The 22,850-nt window shown below is 33.5% G+C and overlaps 1 protein-coding gene and 1 pseudogene across 2 annotated transcripts in view; one reads left to right on the top strand and one right to left on the bottom strand.

The window, feature by feature from the left end:
• Window positions 1-22,850, top strand: part of RASA1 (RAS p21 protein activator 1) — a 289,596-nt gene that overhangs the window by 148,442 nt on the left and 118,304 nt on the right. The window lies entirely within an intron of this gene.
• On the bottom strand, window positions 945-1,624 carry LOC141503384 (NADH dehydrogenase [ubiquinone] flavoprotein 2, mitochondrial pseudogene; annotated as a pseudogene).

The following is a 22,850-nucleotide window of genomic DNA, read 5'->3' as shown; positions in this document are numbered from 1 at the left end:
TAGTTTTATTTGTCAATTCAGTATTTTTTGTCTTAAAATGTGCACTTTATTATTTTTAGAATTTCAATTTTTGTGTTTATCTGTCAGTTTTTGATTTGTCATTTTTTAAATTTTTGTTGTTTCTGTTAAACCCAGTTCACTGATCTGTTCTTTCTCTCTTTTGGATGAAGAGTTTAGTTATGAAAATTTTCTTGCAGGGACTGCTTTGAAAATATGTCAAATACTTTGTTAAGTTGTCTCATTGTTGTCACTTTCTCTGATGAAATTATCTATTTTTTTCTGATTTGTTCTTAAGATTAAATTATTTAGTTTTCATTGAAATTTGAATTCTTTGTTCAAATACCTAGTATTGATTATAATGTCATTGAATTGAAGTGAGAAAAATGTGTTTAAATTTCAGCTTTTCTAAGTATGAATATGTAATGGCATAGCATATAGATGAAAAATATTTTTTCTGTTGTAACTGAATAGTTGTCAGAAAATTTCAGTATATTACATTTTTAAATTTGATGCAGGTGCTTAAGGTTTTTTGGTTATCTTTTTGCTAAATTTAGTAGCTTTGAAAAGAATACTTTATGGGATCCAACTATTATCATTTTGGTGTCTCTCCCTGTAATTTTAAATTTTCCTTTAGGGATTTAGATACTTGGTTTTTTGTGCACATATAGGAAGTATTGACATTTTTCCTTAGCTCTGGTACTTTACAAATATCATTTCTCTTCTTATCCCTTTTTCCTAACATATATATATATATATATATATATATATATGTATACACACACACACACACACATATACATATTTCAACTGCCTCTTTTGAGATCATGATTACCACCCTCGCTTTTTTTTCAAGGTGGGGAGATTAGTTTTAATTTAGTTTATAGTATTGAGAAATGATTTCACAGGTTTGTTTAGGAGTTTTTAAACAAATTCATAGAAATTACTTAGAAGTCTGATTTCAAACCAAAACCAGGTCCTTTGGGTGGCTCAGTGAAAGATATAAGACCACCAGCTGGCTCACAAGAAAAACGTTCATTCCTTGATCCAGGTTTTGGAACATTGCCAACTTTCAGCTCATCAAGTATCTCTTCAATATCCATAGGTGTCAAATCTTCATAGCAATTGTCTTTTATTTGAACCATCGGTGCATTTACACAGGCACCTAAACACTCCACTTCTATTAGTGTGAAAAGCTTGTCAGGTGTAGTTTCTCCAGCCTTAATGCCAAGCTTTTTTGAATGACCTCCAGGATATTGTTAGAATCTTGAAGCATATAAGGGGTAGTGATGCAGTCTTGACTATGATTCTTTCCACTGGCTTTTGATTAAACATCGTATAAAAAGTTGCTACTCCATATTCTCTCTTTCAAAGTACTTGTAAAACTTCAACTTTGTTCATGGCAGAGATGGGCAATTATCCATTCTGCCTTTGGACTAAGTCCAGTATTGGAACCACAGCTGCTGCTTTTTGTTCCTCTGGGTGATTCTTTACAATTGCTTCTAACCTCTTGTAGTTTTCTGATGTGAAATCAAATGGAGTATCTGGGTTATTTTCAGGAATATCTCTGCACAAATGAGGCTGCTCCAGCTTCACTTTGCACAGCTGTTTTGTGTAAGCATCTCATTGGTCTCTCCTGGGGTTTGATGAGACCCAATCCCACCTCGAGTGATTAGGAGAGCAAGGTGGCAGATCAATTTCTTCAGCTGCTCCATCAGTCCAAGGTCCAGCCACCCTTGCTTTTTAAAATTCACTTGAAGTATAATGATTCCTCCTCTAGCCCATTATTTTGATTCTATGTGAATCTTTATGCTTTTTCTATTTCTTGAAACAATACATTTATAGATGTTTTTTTCTTTGTAATACTTACATTCTTTTGTTTGGGGGTGCCATCATTCCATTTATACTCATCTTATGATTAAATGTATTTCTTTTCATCATATCTTTTTTATATTATTTTATCTCTCTTCCCTATCCGTTTTTTTTGCAAAGAAGAAGGAACTGGATAAAGAGATGAAACTTGAGAAAAACTAGTAATTTGTAACTGAATTGTTTTTCCCCCCATTCCCTACTCCTCTTCTATCCCAAATCAAGACATCCTGTTCTTTTTAATCTCTTTTTTATAACCTACCCTCTGAAGCTGTGGCTTATTTTGTAACTATTCCCTTTGCATATCTAACTTCCTCCTTAAACTTATCTCTCCTTTCCTTGTTCCTACTTGATTCCTTGTTGAATTGAACAATATTTCTTCACCCAAACTCCTTATATTTATATTGTCTTCCTTCCAAATAAGAATGAGGACCATAAACTACTCCCTCCCCAACCCTATCATCCATGATTGTATACTCTTCTTATTTGCTCCTATTATATGAAATAGTAAGTTCCTCCCTGTTTTTCATTTCTTTCCCAGGATATTCCATTTACTTCCCTTTTATTTCTTCTCTTAAAACCAACCGACCAAAATAAAAATCACATATAGTTCTTTTATCTGTAAGTTTTTTTTTCTTTTCAATTTTTTTTCTTTTTTTCCCCTGGTTACATGCAAAGACAAGTTTCAACATTCACTTCCAGAACCTTGAGTTCCAAATTTCCTCCCTTCCTCCCATCTCATTCCCCCTCACTGAGAAAGTAAGTTACTTGATATAGGTTAAAAATTTGTAATGAAAAACATTACCACAACTGTCATTGTGAAAACAAACATAATCCCCCCCCCCCAAAAAAAGAAACCTCAAGAAAATTAAAGGGGAAAATATGATTCAATCCCTGTATTCTTACATCAGCTCTATCTATGGAATGGATAATTCTTTATCATAAGCCCTACATAGTTGTCTTAGGTCAAAGCATTGCTGACTAATAGTAGTTCATTCACAGCTGATCATCCTGCAACATTGTTCCTTTGTATATAATATATTTTCCATTGCATCTGCTCATGCCAATTTTTTACTAAGAGCATTTTGTTCATGATTTGCCATAACAGAATACCATTTAATTTCAATCACATACCAGCTATTCCCCAGCCTCAATCTCTAGTTCCCTATCACCAGAAAAGTGTTTATGTTTCTTAACACCCATTGTGTCCTTTGAAGACAGTGAGATTCTGAAAGATCATGTATTTCTTTTCCCCCAATTAGGATGTAAACACTTCCTTATAATTTATCTCCTGAAACAGTTGCTCAGATGTAATTATATTTCTTTTCTCCTATTAGCATTACAAACTCAGCTTTTATAATGGATAGGAGCAGTAGTATCACCATGGTACTAGGGGAGAGAAGGACCCATCCTTCTCTATTTGGAGTCATATGATAGCACTTACAAAGTTGCAATTCATAGGAAAGTTGTTTTTTTTATTAACATAACATCTGACCATCATGCTGTTGTCATTGAATGGAGGAAACTTAGGGATCCATAAGGGTTTACCATGTCTTTCTAATGTGTTACATCCTTTCAGTACTGTGCTACCACATGGCTGCTTCTCCCAAAGGCTCAAGAGATGAATCATCATTTCTTTGGAAGGAGAATTCTGGGATTTAGACTCATTTTTGGAATGGTAGGGTATTTTTGGTTGTAAGACTTTGACTTTTGGAATATTGTATTCCAATATTCTCTCTCTCTTTCTCTCTCTCTCTCTCTCTCTCTCTCTCTCTCTCTCTCTCTCTCTCTCTCTCTCTCTTTCTCTCTATTTTTCATTTTTTAAGGCAGTGCAGCTAAGGGATTTGCCCAAGGTCATGTAGCTGGGTAATTATTAAGTGTCTGAGGCTAGATCTGAATTCAGGTCTTACTGACTCCAGGACCAATGTTCTATACACTGCACCACTTAGCTGCCCCTATTTTCTCTCTTTTAATATAGTACCTGTTAAGTTTTGTGTGGTCCTAACTATGGCTTTGTGAAATTTTTCTTTCTTGTTACATATTTTTCTTTTATTTGGAAATTATGGAATTAGCTATGGTACCCTGAGTATTTTTAGATTGAGGTTTCTTTCAGAAGTTGGCATTTTTTCTGCTTTCACTTTGCCCTTTGTTTTTAATATATCTGGCAACTTTTATGATTTCTTGAAATATAGTATCCAGGTTTTTTGATTGGTCATAATTTTCAGGGAGTTTGATGATTCTCAAAATGTTTCTTCACCTGTTTTCCTGGTTAATTGGTTTTGATAGTAAATTATTTTATGTTTCCTTTTCCTATTTAGTATTTTGGTTTTCTACTAATAATCTATGTTGTTGCATTAAGTAATTTAGTTCTGTTTATTCCTTTCAGTTTTTTTTTTCAGAGAGCTCATTATTTAGGTAAGGGTTCCCACTTTCTCTTTTAAGTTACTTCTTCCAAAATTTTACTTCTGGGGGTCTTTTTCATTTCAATTCTAATTAAATTAAAATCTATTACTTTCTTTCTTCCTCTTACAGTCCATATGTCCAAGCCATTTTTTTTCCTGTTAAGTGCTATTTATACTTATTATAGAGCTGCTCTTTTTGTCTGGAATTACTACTTGGTTTTCTTCTATTCCTTAGTATTTCTTCTTTGTATTCAGTGTTTTCTTCTGTTTATTCATATTTTCCCTGGCATTTCTACTTTAAATCATTTGCTATTTTCATATCAATTTATAAGGACTTGTGTTACTTTCCCTAATATAAACTTCTTCTTCCCTGCCTTTGCTCAATTCTGACTGTGCTTTTGTGGAGTTCCTAAATGAATGAAAGAGCTAACTTCTATTATTCTTCAATTTTCTTTTGCTGGCATATACATGGGAGAGAGGACTTTTTGATAACTTTCACATTGTCATCTTAATCAGAAGTGGCCTATCTTTTCATTGTAGTCAGCCTAAAGCGGTATCCTAGGTACACAGCTGGCTTGTATTTGTTGCTTCCAACTCTGTCCCTCACATTTACTTTCATTTTCCTATAAGAAGTATTAAAGTTGATGACTATCCTTGTTGCTCACACACTGATAAATGTGAAACCACAGGACTTCACCAATCCCCTAGCCAATTGGGTCAGTCAAGCATTATCCATCTGTTCTGTAGATATTGCTCTTTTGATTATTTCTCTCTGAAGTGAGCCTTACATATGTGACATAAAATTGGACATCTTTCCTCTTTTCTGTTGAAGGGAATTGAGGGTCTTAACATAATTGCCCTGAATACTCTAAGTTACACCAAAATGGCAGCTCAGGATCTTTAAGCCCCTGTAGCATTATAACTCCAGAAATGTTGCATTTTTCAAGAAGTGACTACAGTCAAAAGTTCTGCAATAGAAATCTTGAAAAAGATTACGGGTTCCTCAGGTTCCTAAAGGCTCTTTGGAAAAGGGTCTTTGGAGAGGAAATTTTTCAAAGAACTTAGCTGGTCATATAGTTAGTACAAGGGATATCGATGGAAAACTCTTGTTCTAGTATTAATACCTCAGTAATATTAAGAATCTAACCAGATTCTTAAAGACCAAAACATAATCGATGGACCCTCTTTTAGAATATCTGGAAAGATATAGGTAAAAGTGCATGAGGAGACTTGAACCTGTTGCTTTCTGCACCACTGGAGGGAGTTCAAGCAAAATCATAGATCCATTAAAGCACTGAAAAAATTTTGTATTCAGCTGCACTTAAACATTTTTATTACAACTTAATAACTTTCAGGAAAACCAAACAGACAAATGAACATAGACACTAAGGGGCAAAATATTATTCCAAACCCATAATTTTTAAAGGGACAGAATCAGATTAGAAAACAAGTAAAAAAAATGTTTCATCACCTTCTAGATTTGCCCAAAGTTCTACCACTTTTAGTTTTAAATTTTAGTAATAGTTTTAAATGGATTTGTGTTTTATTAATTCCAGCTGCTGCTATGTTCATTTGAAAAATAATATGTATGAGACATTTATTCAATTTATAGAAGGTATGTGTACATATTTTAAAATGTTTTATTTATGTTTTTCAAATGTTGCTGACATTTTCCAATAACAAGCCTCAACCCCTACAAGATAACCTTCCCTTGTAACAAAGAAGTATAGTTTTTCTTTAAAAAAAAAGGGGACACACTGGCCATATTTTACCATATAGGCTTCATTTTGCTGAATATAAGGAAGCTCCTTTTATCATTGCCAGTCTTCTGAATTTGTCACTGTGCTGATGAGAGTACTGATGCATTTCATTATTTTTTCTCTTTAATTATTGTGGCAATTTTGTAAATTTTCTACAGTTTCTGTTTATTTTTTTACTTATTTAATTTTTTGGTTTTTGCAAGGCAGTGGTGTTAAGTGACTTGCCCAAGATCACACAGCTAGGTAATTTATTAAGTGTCTGAGGTTGGATTTGAACTCAGGTTCTCCAGACTCCAGGGTTGATGCTCTATCCACTGTGCCCCCTAGCTTCCCTGGTTTTTGTTTATTTTGATATCAAGTCATATAAATCTTCTGAAGTTTCCATGAATTTTTCATGTCAATCATTTCTTATAATATACAATATTGATAATATGTATTTCATGATATTAGTATCCTACAGTTTGCTCAGACATTCACCAATTATTGATGGACATTTAATTCCAGTTCTATTTAACAACACATAATGCCATTAAAAATATTTTTAGCTAAAGTGGAGTTTTCCTTGGTTTTTAATTTCCTTGAGTTATTTGCCAAATTGTAATATTGTTGCATCAAATAATATATACAATTTAGTGGTTTTTCTAATTATAATTCTAAATTTATTTCCAGAATAACTGGATCATTTCATAGCTGTACAACAATGCTCTAATGTGTCTTCCCCCAATAACCTTACTAAAATAAGCCATTTTCATTTTTTGACAGGATTATGAATATGAGATAAAATCTTAGGTTGTTTTAATTTTAATTTTTCTTATTAGTGATTTGGAGGGTTTTTTAATTTGATGTTGAAAATTGGTATTTCTTTTATTTTTGAAAACTGTCTTTTTATTTCTTTTGAACACTTAGCTATTAGAAAAATGACTTTTTCCCTAATGTATTTGTATCAATTCCATTTATGGAATTCTGGAAGTCTCCAGGTCAAGAGGATCACTTTAGAATGACGAGGTTCAAGGCAGTTAATGATAATCCTGGGTGAGAAGGCTGCAGGGTGGCAAAGTGAATAGAGAACACTGAAATTAGGAAGGAGTCAAGAAGTCCTCAGTTCCAATCTTTCCTCACACATTGGCAAGTCACTTTAGCTATTCTGTTGCCTCAGTCTTCTCAATTGTAAAATGTGGATAATGGGTAATAATAGCACATACCTCCCAGGGTCATTATGAGGATAAAAGGAAAGTACTTAACAAGTGTCTGGTACACAGTAGGCAATAATAAATTCACATTTCCTTCTTTCCCTTCCTCTCATGGTGGCAAAATTCAGAAACTCAATAGCAGAACCAGGAAGGGATTATTGATCTCCACAATGGTTTCCCTTCTTAGTTTAACCACATAGATTTTGTTTTGCAAAAGCTTTTCAAGTTTATGTAATCCAAATTGTTTATTTTGTTTTTTACTTTATCGTTTGCTCTCCTCCAGCTATCCTTGTAAAAAGTAACATCGTCCCTTCTTGATTTTTTTAAAAAATGATGTTATCTTTTAAGTTTGGGTCAATAATCTATCTGGATCTTTTTTTTCTTTCATATACTGTTAAATGCTGGTCTAAGATGAATTTCTGCCAAACCTCTTCAGCTTTCTGTTTTCATGGATCACTATGTTATTCATCATGTCCAGTCTTGTATGTTGGTAAATTGATCAATTAATCAACAGACATTTATTATGACAGGAATTTTGCAAGGTTCTGGGGATAAAAATACAAAGAATTAAATAATCCCTACTCACTAAGAGTTTATATTAGAATGAGAGAGAACAAGTTCAAATATAAGTATATGAATAATAAATATAAAGATAATAAATCAGAAGTTATCAAATAAAAACTAATTTAGAAAGGAGGAAACTAAAAGTGGAGGAATTAGGAAAGACTCCTCATAAAAGGTAGTGCTTTAACTGCATTTTAAAGGAAAAGGAATGCATTTGGAACGAAGAGAAATCCATTTTGGCTATGTTATAGAGAAGACGAAGAGGAAGTAATATACAGTAAAGCCAAAAAGTTTTGCTCAGAATTAACCTGAACTTTAGGTAACTTCTTTAACCTGGATTTTCCTAGTAGATCTCAGATACTAACCTGATGGACCTCTAATCTATTTTCCATATCCCCTTCTCCATGGTTTATCTGAATTCAAAATGGGGAAGAGATGGTGACTAGCAATGGTGCCTTCTTTGTTATCATATTTTATTATTTGTATCCTGTTGCTTAGCACATCGCTTTCAGCTCCCCTTCCTTCTTATCTCTTAACTTTCCCAACATAGTAGCATGGCTTCGTGGACAACGTTGTATATACTTCAGGTCAGAAATCAGGTTGTGCTATTAAACAACCAGGTCTCTTGTGGAGTGAGATGGGGTGGGGAGGGAAAGAAAAATGACACACTTTCAAGTTTAATTGGTCTTGTTAACAATTTTTTCCATTACTTTCTTAAATCTAGAGTCTAGACTAGGTCTAGACAAAACAATAAATCAATACCTTATTTGTATACTTTGCTAATTTCTGAGGTGTAAATGATTACATTGTTAACAATTGACTCTAGTTAGGTAACTCCAGTATAGTCTTGGATTAAATCCTCTTTTAAGTATTTTTTTACTAAGTGTGTGATTCTCATACAAGTTATTTAACTTCTCTTGTCTTGAAAACCTCATTTGTAAAATGAAGCCATTGAACTTGATGACTTCAAAGGCCCCTTCTCCTCTAAATCAATGATCCTATCTAAGTCTAAGTTTTAGGTTAATGAAAAATACCTCCTGCTCATCCCTGCACTGAGAAATGGTAGATCAGAATGATTAAGAAGGTATAGTATGATATTATCAATGTGGGTAAAGCCAGTGAAAATTGTTCTAGAGGTCAATCCTGCTAATAAAGTGGGCTAATAAGTCCATATTTTATGCTATGAAGACTTTGAGCTGAATGAATCTTAGATCTAAAGCTGGAAAGCACTTCAATTGCTATCTAGTCCAACCCTCTCATTCTAAAGATGAGAAAAATAGAGGCCCAGAAAAGTGAAAAGACTTGTTCAAGTCTTAGTAACTTGAAGTGACAAAGTAAGGCTTCAATAAGTGGCAAATGGGAAATGACAAAGGCAGGATTCAATTCCTGGTCCCCTGACTCCAAATCAAGTATTTTTTCTACTATATAGCTATTTTTCAAATATTTTCTGAGAGTTAAAAAACTTTGTAAGAGTTAAATAAAACACAAACAGTAGAATTCCCTGCTCCTTGAAACCTGACATAAATCGGTACCTCCAAGCTACTGACATAGATTTCTGACTTTTGAACATTTCATTAGCACAGCTCTGCAAAGTTTTCAAAAATGATTAGTCCCGTCTCTCGACCCTGGCCAAATCCTATTTGGCATGCCAAATTTGCATTGGTTCCACCCATCTTTATTAGTTTAAACTATATTCCCACTAGTCATATTACCTTCTGCTTTCCACTTCGGTAGTCTGTGAGAATACAGGGGATTTTTCTGTAACAGACACACTGATTTTTTTTTCAAAAAAATAGATTACTATTAAAAGCAAAAAGGAAATAGAAAGGAGAGATAGGACATATTAGGTTCTTTTTTGTCCAATGATTTTCGTGCCAGGAACATTAATTATGCATAGAAGGCTTTGAAAATATATTAAAGAAGAGAGCAGTCTGGGAATCAGCCATCAAAAGTGCTATGTGATTAAATAAATGAAGACTTCTTCCTCTTCTATTCTTGCTATGTGTTGTTTTACTTAGAAGGTAATTGCCTTAAAGGCAAAAGCAATTAGCATTATGTATCTAAACTGCCCTAGGAACCTGTGGTCACCTTTGAGAAAATACAGAGCAAATAAAATAGATCTCTAAAACAAATTTAAGAGAAATCAATACATTCATTACCCCCACTGCATAATATATGTTATATATATATATATATATATATATATATATATAATATATACACTAAATGCTTAATAATATTTTGCTTATATCAAATGGAGAAAATATAGGCAGATCATCAGTATAATAGAAATCTAATAGATATTTGTAAAACTATTATTTTTCTTTGAATTTCTTTGACTGAGACAGTAAAATAGTCTTACTACTTTTTGGAACAATTTTCTCTAATCACATTGATGAACCCTGACTGCCTCACATCCAGAATCCTCTCTAGTCATTCTGATTCATATCTGTCCACTGGACCCAGATGGCTCTGGAGGAGAAAGTGAGGTTGGTGACTTTGCACAGCCCCACTCACTCAAATCCAATTCATGTGCTTGTCATGGTATCACCATCCTGATGTCATGGTCTTCTTCAAGAATGAAGGACAAAACATCAGTGACAAATCAAATCATTTTCCAGTTTTCTTGATTTTGTTGTCAAAATAGATTTTGTTGTTAAAATAGAACTTACTGATGAACTTATATTTTAAAAAGATGAAACTATGTCTTCAGATTTCAAGGACTTCTTCCTTCTCTATGTTGGGATTTTTGTGGGAAATTTTTGTTCTGTTCAAACAAGATATATCCATTTTTTTAAACAGGAAAATGTTAGGTATATTAAAGCTCAGACTGATGAGAAATTCTAAGAATAATAAAAAGGCTAAAAAAACCATATTGAGGACAATATACTATACAGAAGGTATAGTATAGGTGAAAAAGATGAAGATTCAAAACTATTAAACTTTTGTATTGTTACTATTAGCTTCTTTAAGGAAAATGGTGTTTAGATAGAAAATGATGGAATGAAAATATTTGCAGAGGAGATGAAACCTCCTCCCCACCCCCAGATAAGTGAGAAGACAGGGAAAGAACACTCATTTGGTTGACTACACTCAAAGACTGGTGGTTAAATGATTTTAGCCTAGAAGGACTTTAAATTCTAGTTGATTGCCTACAGAAACTCTCCTTGATCCTATTCTTTCCTATGTATTTAACAATGATTTAGGTGACATGATTTAATGACATGCTCATTAAATTTGTGGATGACACAAAACTGGAACAAGTAAATATTTTACAAGGGAATTAATATCACCCTCAAATCTTGATAGGCTTAAAGAATGGACCAACTCTAATAATATAAAATTTAACAGAGATACATTTAAGTCCTAGTTGAGTTCAAAAATCAAATCCCACATACAAAATAAGAGAAAAGAAAAAAAGCTAAAAATTATTTTTGACTATATTACTAGATCTCTGATATCCAGATAAGGGAGATAATATCCCAAACCTAGAGTACTGTATTTACTTATAGGTACCTTGTTTTAGGAAAGACATTGATTAAATTAAAGATTTTCCAGAGGAGGGTGATTAGAATATTGAAAGATTTTGAGATCATTCTATATAATGGAAATGGGAACATCTTGCCTTGAGAAGAGGGGGAGATATATTCTTCTTCTTGGTTTTATTTGCTGTTCAAATAAAATCAAATGAATGGAAATTACAGAGAGGAAGATTTTTGACTTAGTAGAACAAAACACTTCTCTGTAGTTGGGATTGCCATGTAAAACTTAAAACCTTGTTTAAAAAATGATTTGTGAAAACTACTATTGCATGTTGTTGCAAAAACAAATAAATAAAAATATTAATAATTGGAGTTACCCAAAAGTGAAATAGACAATATTATATCTATCACTAAAGGTCTTCAAACAAAGACTGCTTTAATGTTTGTCAGATAAGAAGCTTAGTTATAGGTTGATTGAGATGACTTCTGCTCAGAGATGCTATGAGTCTGTGAAATTTTCTCAGCATTTATTTTCAGCTACTTGCTTTCCTTAGGATATTCCAACCTCATTTCACAGTCACCTCCCTTTACTTTTAATCGCATTATTTTCTCTTTCTACAATTCTCTCTCTCTCTCCAGTTCTCAGACTATTCAAATCTTACTTATCCTTTAAAGACAAACTTAAAAAGCTTTTTATCTATATTGTTGTGTATGAATATTCCTGCCCACCATAATTTCTCCTCTGAAATCTGATGATCAATTACTGTCTCAACCATTCACTTGCCCTTATCATATATATCATGATTCTGTTATTTAAAAAAAAAAACCTTTCACGTGTGTATGTTCTTTCCCCTCACTTTGACTGTAAACTCCTAGAAAGCAGAGAGCATGTCTTATGCTTCTTTATATTCCGTACAGTAGTAAATATTTGTTGAATGCATGCTTCTTATTCACCTCAGGATTTTTTGTTGTTCGTAGAACATCATTACCTGAAGTAGAACACTGGCATTTTCATAATTAATATACTTTTCACAAATATTGAGATTTAGATATTGTATACTACAAAGAGAACATTTTGTTTCAAAGTTCTATTAAATTAAGAAAACTACACTAATAAAGCAAAATGCAAATCATGCAATTTATATTGAATCAAGCTGTATACCTGAAATATAAACTTTAGACAGGCTTAAAGGTGAAAAGTCCAACTAAATTATGAACTGAAGGATTTGCTCACCAAGTAAACTGTCCTAAGGCTAAAAATTTGAAAGGAGATGTTAATTTTACTAGTCTTATAATTTCCATTTTTGGAATTTTCTACTTGAGCTATCAATTGACTGCAATAGTCAAATCTACAAGTTTCTAGATGAAGAAAATATTTTATTTTTCCATTAAGAACCAAATCTTAAATGTTCAGGAATTTTGAGCAGTAAATTAGGATAAGTAACTTTAGATGTAATAAAAAAGTTAGCTTTTTAGTTTAAATTTTCCCATCTTCATTTTCCAATATTTTCCAAGGAATCATAGCTTTGTGAAGGTATTTTCTAAGAATTTTATATTCATATGTGAATAGTACATAATTCACATTTCTGTGAATTTTATTTCTGTAAAATATTTAAAGCATAATAATAAATTATAAAACCATAATATAAGGATCATCGTTTTATTCTGAGATATTTCTGATACTTTGTAAAAGTTTGTAAATACCAGTTTAATATAGTTTCCACACAAAAGTGAATTACAAAGAAATTTCATTATATAAATTTTAATTTAATATGTAAGGTAAAAAGGTATAATTTTTAATAAGGACATCATTGTTGATAGCATTAGTATTTATTCCTACTTCTAGGGAAAAAAAACATCCACAGGCATAGTGGATATTTGCGGACAGCAAACTGGACAAAGAAAAAAATTCAGTCAGCATGGCACACCACAGTCATCCACTTGGTGGAGCCATGTGGCTGGAACCTGGAAACACTGTTGTTCATATGGTTTTAAGGTAGCCCATGGTGCACCCAGCTGACCAAATATTTTGTGCCTAGATCCAATTTTTCTCTATTCATGTAAACAGGGGCTCATGTTGTTTAAACTAGGGATTGTTATCGTAGGATTTAGAGTTGGAATGGACTTTAGAGATTAGGCCTTCTCATTTTATGAATGAGGAAATGGAGGCCAAAAAAAGTACTTAACTGAACTTGCCCAAGGTTACACAGGTTGTTCAGTAGCAGAATTGGGTTTAGATTCAAAGTCCTATGATACTACATTTTTCTGTGCTTCACAATGGGATACTGATTTCTATAATTCCACCCATATGGGCTTGCTTGTATTTTTAAATCAATTGATAGCATACAGGGGTTTAATGATCAGACAGTCATTGCGTATTTGCTTATATAGGGCATTGTTACAGAGTTGTAACAGGTCAAAACAAATTGCCTCAACTGGCCAAAGTAAAGCTTGTAGATGCTATATAAAATGCATATCTACCTTTACAAGCAGATCATTATTGATGATAGTGGTGATGGTAGAATAGTGTGTGTGTGTGTGTGTGTGTGTGTGTGTGTGTGTGTGTGTGTGTGTGTATAGTCAGAACAAAGATAATTTCATGTTGGGAAATGATTTGTGGAAGAGGTAGTATTTCATATTGAATTTCAAGAATGTATATTTGGTGGAACTATGGCAAATATGAGGGAAAATGAAAATATAGGTTAAATTACAAAAATCATGAATTCCTCACTTTAATTAAAAGGCAAGGCATATAATAGGGATACATAAGAAATTAATATGGAAAGATAAGTCAAGATCTAAACGTGAAGGGTCTTGAATATTTGCTTATGAGGTTTAGACTTTAATAAATAATGGGGATCCATTGAACATTTTTGAATAGGTAAGTGAAAAAGTTTTTTCTTTAAGAACATAGATTAAGATATGTACAGTGGAGTTGTCAATTAGATTAAGATGTAAGTGGGAAGTAATAGACAAAATAAATGAAAATTATAATACATAAATAACATTACATTTTAAAACTGTCAATATGCAACCCACAGGGTTCCTTCTATATTAATTAGAGATCATATTTCTATTTGAGTGTGATACCACTAATGTGTAGGATATATTCATTGAGTTCTATTCTATTCTGTTCTAAATGTTCTGGGCATTCAAAGACAAAACATTCTCTGCTCTCCAGGAGTGGGATACATTGTAAACCCATATTTATATGGAAGAGAATGCACTAACACTGAAGATGGTAGAATTAGACCTCATGGAGAAAGTTAGTGATTATATACTTTAGAACTGGGTACCCCTCTGGAGAAGTACATAGCATAGAGAGGAACATAGAATGTATAGGAAACAACTAAGATACTAGTAAAAATAGAGTGCCTAAAGAGCAACCATCCAAAAATAAGCTGGAAAGACAAGTGGAAGGCAGGCAATGGAAGGCTTTAAACAAAATCAAAGATTTTGTATTTTTATTCTAAGGGTAATAGAGAAATATTGTTAATTTTTAAGTTAGGAGTTGGCATAGTCTGATAACTATTTTGGAATATTAAGTGAGCAGCTGTGTGGAAGTCGGCTTGGAAAGTTGATAGACTGAGGACAGGAAAAACAATAAAGAGTGATTGCAATATTTCTTTATTTTATCTTATTTTTTTATTTTCATTTGTTTTTGTTATTTGGCAAGGCCATTGGACTTAAGTGACTTGTTTACAGCCTGGCAGGTTCTCCTGAATCCAGAGCCTATCTATTGTCCCACCTGGTCACTCCTGAAATAGTTCTGTTGAGAGATGATAAGAACCTGAATGAACTAAGGTAAAATCTGTGTGAGTGGAGAAAAAAGTACAGATGTGAAGAGATTTTATAGGCATTCATTATGAAAGAGAACTTTCAGAAAAGTCAGAATGTATCACTAAGGGAATAGGGGACAATTGTCTCCATCAATCTTGGATATGGATGCTCTGATATTTCAGTATATATTGAATTATATTGAATTGAAATATATATATATATATATATATATATATATATACATATATTTCAGCAATCCCAATTTTGTTATATAAAATATGTGTTGGTCTTAATATACACTTTTTGATAATGTGGTAGTAACCCTGAACATGTAGCCTCCATTTAGAGTGTATTGGCTGCTAAATATTGGTAGAATGAGTGAAATGAACTGATCTCTTCTCCATTTCCTACAATTATCTTCTCTAGCTTCAGATACTTGGAAATTGATTATATATATCATGAATAAGAGGAAAATGACTCTGAGATTAGATGGATTAACAGAAATAGTGAAACGTGGAGGAGAAACAGATTTTGGAGAAGTAGTCTGTAAATTGTTTTGGACATTTCATTGGACATTTAAATTGGATATTTTATTATTTGGGACTTCGTTAGAATATTTGGATGAAAATGTGTATCAGACAGTTGGTAATGTGGAATGAATTCAGGAAAGAGTTTTAGCTGGATGCATAGTTTAAGTGTCTTCTACAGAGATTGTTAATCAATTATGATAGCTTCTGAGAGCACAACAGGAGGGATTGTGGAGAGAGGAAGACTTAGGATAGACCTTTGGAGGATATGCTCATTTAGTGGGCATTTAAGGATGGGTGATATAGTAGATGAGAATAATAAGAAATAATCAGATGAAGAAAGAAGACCAAGAGATAGGAGAGTCATGAAAGCCAAGAGAGGAGAAAATGTCCTGAAGGAGTGACTGTTTTAGGTATTCTGAACTACAAAGAAGGTCAATAGAGTGAGAAGTGAAATGTATGTCTTGGAAACAAGGGCGTCTCTTTTATTTGTTAATCAATATTCTTCTGGTGATGGTTCTGGATACAAGTCAGTTAATACCACAGACTTAAAAGCATTAAAATTCCATGTCACTCCAGAGACTAATGGAAAGATGCAGCATAGGCATGATTAAGAATGTAACATATGAACTGTGAGGAATTGTGCAAGAAAAGTGGCATAAAAATCATTGTTCAGAGAAATGACTAGAAATATATGACCAGAAGACTTAGATTGGCTAGAGTGCAACAGTGCACATGGACTACTGGTATCCTCTTAATATCAAGAGCTCTAGAGGAAAACACCCAGCATCTTGTAAATTCCTTCACTTCACATAGTCTTTATGAAAAAACATAAGCAAGAGTCACAAGGATAAGACATATGGATAAATTGTACTTTGCACTATCGGAAAAAGTTTTCACCTTTAGATAAGAGATCCATTAGTGTGTCAAATTTCTGTGGGTAGCTACTCCTATCCTGATATTGTAGCTACTCTACTTATCTACCATTTATAGATAGTTCTATCTAGCTTTCTTTACAGTTTTCTTTTTTGGATTTGTAAGACTCTAGATGAATACAATTTTACCAGTCCTTGTTGAGTGCACTCTATCACTGAACATTTTCTATTCTCATGTTTTAGTCCAATATGAAGAAATTCAAATCCACTTCTTGATTGTTTCTCAGCTAGTTTCTTACTTCCTTAATTTGCCTCTTGAAAATACTACCTGTTCTCCCTTTATCTTTATTTTCTTGCTCAGGATTCACAAGCTTTAGAAATGCCCTGTCAATTACTTCTGGATAATAATTTATTCCAACTGAATTACTAAAAATGGATAATAGTAGAGTTTGATGGGAACTTTTCTATAATATCCTTGATATTTGTCCCAGGCAATCTTTTATCTCAAAGAGGAGAAGGGGGGGCAGCTATGTCTAATACTGTAGAGAGGTTAAAGAAGGTGAAGATTGATAAAAGGCCATTATAACTGGAGATTAGGAGGTCAGCATTATCTCTTGTATGTTGGGTGTAGAATAAATTGCAATGTGTTATAAAGTAAACAGGGTTGTGAGGAAGACCCTAAATGTATACTTACTTATTTTAATAAGTTTGGCAGTAAAGAAGGGACATGTGATAGATTTAAAAGTACCACAGGATTCTAAAGTTCTTACCATAGGCTTCTTTTTAAATGTATTTTTGGTTGGTTGGTTTTTGTCCTTTGGTTTTGAAGAAGATCAAAATGATACCACTATGTTAGAGTCAAGCTTCAGTGTATCTGCCATGACTGATCAGACCAATACAAGTTTGAAATGCTCTACCACAGGTTGGGCACAAATAATCCATGTGAACATTTTGGGGTAGATTATCTATATTTGCACATCTTGCCAATTTGTATTTATAGGCAGAAAGAAAAGAGGCAATGCAGAAGATAAGGTAACAAGAAAGAGAGACAGAGGAAAGTTGGTAGTATAATCCAAAGCCCTTCCTTCAGGAGATAGTAGAGAATGAGTGAAAGACAAGTAGAGGAGAAAACCTTAGAAAAGAGGCTGGATTCTCTTCTGTAAAGTAGAAATGAAAGAAACCCAATATTTGGAGGCAATAAAGAGTCAAAATTTCAATTTTCTCAATAAAGGAGGATGCAAGATTATCTGCAGAATGTGAGGTTGGATAACTGATAGTATTGGAAAATGTTTGGAATTGTCACCATGAGGAATCTAGTAAGTCAACTAGTGAGGTTTTTTTAATGTATACTTAATCAGGAATGATGATCCAGTAGTATATATGGATGCTTCTTAGAACAAATTTAAGGCAGCTTCATGACTTTCCCTCTCAGAGGTCAAGAACATGAATGGAAAAAGAATATGGTGATGTTTACTGAAAGGCCAACGAATCATTGATACTTGAAAGAAAAGGGTCCAGGACAGAGTTTGAGACTCCCCACTTAATGGAATAGAAATGATGATAATGATGTTTGTCCTTCATTCTCAAAGAAGACCATGAAGTGATGCCCTGACAAGCACATAAACTGGATTTCAATGGGGGGGGTGCTAAATCACAAGCCTCACTTTCTCCTCAAGAGTCACAGAGTCCAGTGACCAGATATGAATCAGGACGATTAGAGATGGTTCTAGGTTCAAGGCAAACAGGATTAAGTAACAACAGCATACAGCTAGAAAGTATTAATCTTTGAGTCTGGATTCCATTTGCTATCCTTCTGAGTCAACAAAGAACAATGAAAACAAATGATCACCACTACTAGTGGCAAGATAATTGATCTGAATTCAAATTCTCAGTCATTTTTATTTCATAGTGAATTTGAAGAAATGACTTGGCCTCTCTGGGTCTTAGTTTCCTCATCCATGAAATTTTAAGATTCTGTTATTATTATATATAAGATCCCTCCATGCCTTCAATTCTCTTATTTAATCACAAGCAACAAGGAAAGCAGCTACAAAATCCATGCTTAGATGGTGACCATATCTTTTCTTTTTTTTGCAAGGCAATGTGGTTAAGTGACTTGCCCAAGGCCACATGGCTAGGTAATTATTAAGAGTCTGAGGCCGGATTTGAACTCAGGTACTACTGACTCCAAGGCCAGTGCTCTATCCACTGCACCACCTAAGCTGCTGGTGACCATATCTTTTTCAACAGACTACAGAAGTCCTTTGTATCTGTTATTCAATTGTAAGCTTGCATGTGCTAGTTTTATCAACTTTGTTTAAAATGTGATTTTTGTCAATCTGTGGAATAACAGATTTATTTGAAATATTCAAACATTTTTCTGTGATTTATTTTTGTCCAGATATGTGATTAGTAAAGAGAACTTCCTGGCATGAAATCTCTGATGTATATCAGCAGCCCATCTGTTGTATGTGAAGTCAGCTGGACTCTGTGTTCTCTTGGGTTTCCCTTCCAGTTCTTAATCTATGACTCTATGAACTCATATAGTTGTAGCAAGTGAGACTTGCTCATGGTCACATAGCTATCATGTGTTGTTGTGTCTGGTGACTATGATATAATAATTTACATTTGTGTAGTATTTTATCTTTTAAAAACACATCTTTTCTGTTCTCTTATAAGATAAAAACAAGCAAGACAATTTATGAATTAGGTACTGTTAACCCTTTACATGTGATTTTGGAAAAGTTACTTAATATATATGGGTCTTGGTTGCCTCATCTCTAAAAATAAGGTGATTGGACTCTGATCTTGATGTCCCTTCCAGGTTTAAATCTATGATTCTAGAATATATATAAGGAACAGGCATAGAGATTGTTTATTCCTTACACAAAAATGTTTATCAATATTTTGTACCTTGTAGGGAGGGTTGTTTTCAGGTTATCTTCTCCATTAGGACCTCCTTAAGGGCAGGGACTTGGTTTTGCCTTTCCTCATTTCTCCAGAGCTTAACTTAGTTAAGTACTTATTAAATAAGTAATAAATAAAAGACTGACTTAGGTCACATAAATCTTTCAAGGCAGAATGTAATTCAGGAATTCTCATTCCTTGTCTGGGACTATGTACAGATTATACTACGAAAAGATATGATATGAAGGCTGTTAAAAGTCTATGAAAGTAACATGCTCTCCAAAAATACAATGCTATTCCCAGGCACACCTATCATGATTGTTAGTGTTTATTCTGAATATTTTTCAGTGTTCACCATGCCAAAAAAAGTATGCCATTTTTGTTCTTTCTCAATTCCTATATTACTTCAAGGAAATATAGTTTTAATATTTATATATTTAATTTAATAGTGATAATAAATAAATTTATTTAACATGATATATAATAAGAAATCTATATACCATACATTTAGAATTTCAGTGTTGTCCCATATTCTTATACAATATTCTTATGTCAATATAGAGAATACAATAGATTCTCCTACCTTTTCGGTTGTCTGAATGTTATAGCACCACAGGGATGATATCGCAAAAGTTCTTACTGGATATTTGAATTGATACCAACATATTTTTTTATCTTTCCTGTAGGGTAGATAATATGATGAGCAGAGAACTGTTTCCCTTTTAGCAATGTGGTGTTTTGTCAACTGCCTTCAGATTTCCTCTAGATTCCTTGGTCAGTCTATCAACTGTCCTTTCAGAGAATTGGTGGGGCAAGGCAACATCAGTTTAGGTCATTATCAAATAGTAGATTTCTGTTTTTTACAATTAGGGGAAGGAATGGAAGAAGAATATGGAAGGAAAAAATACATGTTGGTAGGGTCACAGTCCTTGGGTTCACTGCCTCTTCATCAGGTTTACATTAGTTTATCTCAGACTTCTCCAGTGCTTGGTGATCTTTTTTTCCCCCCCTGAAATCCATTTAGTATGGCACAGTTCAAAGATAACTCAATCTGGAATCAGAGAAGCTGGATTTAAATCCTGATTGTTTTAATTACTAAGTATGTAACCTTGAACAAGTAATTTTTCTGGGCTTCAGTCTCTTCATCTGTAAAGTGAGGGGGAGTTGGATAAGGCGAGCTCTAAAAACTTTTCCAACTCTAAACTCATGTTTTTATGATGCATTTCTATGCCAATCATTTGTCAAGTGATCATTCCTGCCTCCTTTAATCATGTTTGTATTTTTGTTTTTATTTCCCCAATTGAGTTGTATGTATCTTCAAATAACTAGTTTTGTCTACTTTTGTATATCACAGCACAGAATTTTCAACACAGAGATGAGTAAATAAATATTTTCCAATGAGATTTTAAGGGCAAATTCAAGGGGGGGGGGCATTTTAGGTTAGAACAATTTCCTAAAACTGGGCTAAGAAATAGACTACAGAAATCAGATGTGGGCTAAGTCAGATTAAAGTCAGTCCTAGTAGTTTAGATCCAATATTGAGATGAAATGAGATATTCATGTTAACAAAAAGAGTTTTACTTAGCCCTTAGTAAAAGGATTTTCAACTAGGATTTTCAGTGAGGACACCACTGAATCGATTGATTCAGCTGTTCCCTGATTCCCAGTGTTGGTCATGTTGTCAGTCTATGATCAGAAACCTGAGAGAGGGAACCAGAGCTCCTTCTTGCCCTTTGTACCCAGACAAACAAGAAACAGCATCAACAACGTGAGCCAATGCCCTGAACCAGTTAAAATTTCAAAGAGAGTTTGACTCTTCTAGGAAAAAGAACAGGCTGAGCCCAAAGAGGATAGGGTGTTAAGAAAAGTTATAAGAAAAGCTATCCCAGCCAACATGGTGGGGCCTTAGGAAATACGACTGTTATTATACTCACACACAAAATATATCTGTCCTTGGTTCAAGCAAGGAGACCTAATAGACTCTGTTAGATGAATACTGGTAGAAATTCGAGATTTTTTTCCTTAGGATTTAATTTTTCAGAAACAAATTGCTACAGCTCAAATGATTCTGATATACAATATGTGCTTAATATATGAGAAAAAATTATAATATAACTCACTGTGCAGGCAACACTATTAAATTTGGATATTAAACCCAGTTATTTTTCAAAAGAGATTTTCAAGCAGAGATCTGTACTTAATTATATCAACTTTGAGTAGTGAAGTTTGAAGTAGGTTTAGTCAATGTAGGAATAATGTTAAGTTTAAAAGGAGTTGATAAAGCCCCCTTAGTTTCTGTTGCTTTATCTACTAAATGGGATCAGGCTTCACATAGGGGCCCAATCTTAATGAAATTGATATAACTTTTGATGATAAAGGCTAGGCTTATATGTAGAAGAGAAGAGTGTTCTATCTGAATGAAACAGTTTATAGCCCTAGCTACAGCTCATATCAGATAAGTAAAGAAGGGGCAATATGGATAGATGAAAATATCTCCCTCCTGATCTTTCATAGTATCTATGTAGCAAATTATTTTAGTTTCCAAAGATAAACCAGGAAAGAATATTTAAATTATTGTGAATAAGTTCTTGGAAGTCAGAATGTCAAATAGAGACATTCAATTTGGTATTTTCTAAGGTCTTGGATGCCTTTATCTGGTATTTTACGTGCTAAATACAGAGACAGAACAATGCATGAAAGAGCAAATCATAAACATTAAACCAATTCTAACATTTTATGAGAGTAAATGTTACCAAATTATATTCTGCCCAGCAAACTCACCCTGATTAAATTGCATAGATAACACACAGTTTTAATAGTTAAGTGGAAGCTTCTCCTTACTAATATTTTTCCTTTCCAATATTAAAATTCTGGGATACTTAGCCACTACTATTCAGTACTTTAGAAGGGGAAAAAAGATCTGTTTTATATGAAATTTCTTATGATCTCTCTCTATCTAAAACTCACCTTTCCTGAAAAATATGGTAAAATTTTTTGTGCTGAGACAATGCAAAGCACACTTTATTATATGACTTTCTAAAGAACTATTCCTTACAAAGCCCTCATTTTATCTACATGCCACCCCTGAGGTGTATGCAAGCTCATACGATTCCGGCACTGGATGGGAACTTGGACTAGGTGACCTCAGAGGTCCTTTCCAATTCCAAGATTCTATGATTCTCTATGGCAGAAACACTGAGGAAAGGACTCTCTCACCGAATTTCATTTCTTCCTCTACCAATAGATTTTAGCCAGCCTCTCCCAACTCAAAAATAATTTTCACAGGCTTCTCGAAATGACTTGCAACCTTGGCTTCTGTGACCCTATACTGTCATTACCGAAAAACTTTAAAGATTGTCCCACAATGGCTTTATGACAGTTCATTCTTGTCTCCAAGGGAGAAAGGAATTGAGCTCAGTAAGTTCTGGTGCAGAGTTCAGTCTTACATACTCTTCCTTTTTATTCCTCCTTATTTCCCTGCCCTTGTTTGATGAGAA

The sequence above is a fragment of the Macrotis lagotis genome, chromosome X, assembly GCF_037893015.1.
Source record: "Macrotis lagotis isolate mMagLag1 chromosome X, bilby.v1.9.chrom.fasta, whole genome shotgun sequence".
NCBI lineage: Eukaryota > Metazoa > Chordata > Mammalia > Peramelemorphia > Peramelidae > Macrotis > Macrotis lagotis.
Note: the sequence above shows the minus strand (reverse complement) of the source record. Positions and strands in the feature narration are given on the sequence as shown.